We start from the raw sequence: 2110 nt of genomic DNA, 5'->3' as shown, positions 1-2110 counted from the left end.
TCGAGACGGTTAGCCAGCCACTTTAAATTATCTAAAAGATCTAATTAAAGACTAAAAAAAATATATAAATCTAGGCCGAATAGGAGCATAGAACACTCAACTAAATTTCCCTAAATATATTAGCAATCAAACAACTCTCAATTATTCCCACTCTGTGTGATTAGGACCGAACACAAAAATACAAGAAATTTAATAACAAGGTCCTTCTGAAAATAGATTGGGGTAATTATGCCCTAGGCATACTAGCAAAGATATCAGATGTCGTTACACTGACCTCAAGACAACAGCCTTTGCCAATGCAAGCCCCCAAGCTTCGCAAGGGTGCCCTCCAGAAGTATTATTGAACGTGATACAACGTCAACCTCAGGTGCCATGGGATTCCTCACCGTATCCACCTGTGTGGTTCCTAGGATAGGCAACTATCATCACCAACTTGTATCAGAAGCCAAGTAGAACAGTCGTGAGGTAGGATCTGACATGTAAGAGAGGGGGTATCTCTCGTCCTTATCTTCACTAACCCTTGTGATTTACTCTCAGTCACGGAGCTTTCCCGATCTCCGTAACGCTATTGGATTTCAGTCATTAATCAAACTTCTGTGTTTTGTAATTTAGAGCAGCCTTGGAGAGCTAACTCTCCTCTCGCCTAATCCAAGACCCTAATAAATCTAAACTTGTTGGTGTATTCTGATGACAATACAAAAGTTCTAGTTTATTTTAATTAAGCACTTGATTTTAACGACTACTCTTTTAAGTCAAGGGTATAGATGGAAGTGAAACCATTGGTGTTTATATGATGCAAAAGAAATCAATGAAAAACTAACTACATGAATGCAATCATTTTTTCTTTGATGAAAAGATTTCTCTACGTGGGTTCTACGAAACTTCTATAAAGAAAAATACCCTTTTTTCTTTTCTTTTCTTGAAACACACTTCACACATGCAAAAACTAAAAAGACTATTGATGTTTTAACAATGCAAACTACCCTAATGCAAGGTGTAATGAAGATGCAAGATCCTAAATCACTCTAAAAAAATGAAAGCAATTGTTTATAACTATTAATAAGCCAACTTAAGTATTGAAGAGGATACAAATTTTGAATACAAAATTCTCTCCAAACAAGAAGGACAAATCCCAAAAGATCACAATTCACTTTCGAAAATCAAAAGGAACCAAAATCAAACTTGGCAAAAGAAAACAAAAACAATGTTTTTTGAGATCTTTTCGTTTTCAAGAAACAACCAAAACAAATTTTTGAAATCTCTCTAAATTCTACTAAAACTGAAAGACGAAAGAAGAGCACAAGGAATCCTTGCAAGTTACAAATTTGACAATGAATGAAAACTTGAGCAAAAAGGTTTCAACTTGTACTGAACAACCCAAACAACAGTAAAGAGCTTGACAAACTGACCAAGAAACCAGGAAAGAAATACTTTCAAATTCATCAAAAATATTTTCAAAAAGCAATAAAATCTATAAGGCCACAAAATGACGGAAATCAAAGAAAGTAGACCAAAAACCGAGCTTGACACTAAGATTGAAAACAATCTCCTGTTCTGGAGGACCGTAACTATCAAGAACTTCTAGACGAAGTCTTGTGTGCCAAAACAACAATTAAAAACTCAATCAAAAAGAAAACCTAGGCCAAATATTTTCAATGAGGAATAGACTTCAAAACAGTAAGCTTGCAGAATAATGAAATTCTTCAGACACAAACTGACCACTCAGAGACTAAGCAGATCAGTCAGCAAATCTTTCTTGGTAGAGATATTTGAAAAAACAATGAAAAAAATGGTATACGCGACTGTGTTCAAGCTTAGAAGTGTGTACACGTACTTCTGATAAAGGAAACTCGCGTATACGCGGGTTCACTTCACAGAAACATGCATGTGTACGCTACTGTAAATAGAGTAAAATGTGTATACAAAGCTTTCCAAGAAAAATAAAAAATAAAGCTAGATAAAAAAGATCAGACTTAAGTTCTGAGAATTTAGTAGACCAAATAAGACGTTAATAACAAGCAAACAAAAGATTGATCCCTGATTGAAATTGAACAACCCAAACTAGGAATAGCAAGATTCTTATCCCCAGTGGAGTCGCCAATTCTCTTAC

This window comes from Pinus tabuliformis, chromosome 3_1, assembly GCF_031772625.1.
Source record: "Pinus tabuliformis cultivar Carrire ecotype Pingquan chromosome 3_1, CPIR1, whole genome shotgun sequence".
Classification (NCBI taxonomy): domain Eukaryota; kingdom Viridiplantae; phylum Streptophyta; class Pinopsida; order Pinales; family Pinaceae; genus Pinus; species Pinus tabuliformis.
This window is presented reverse-complemented; position numbering follows the sequence as displayed.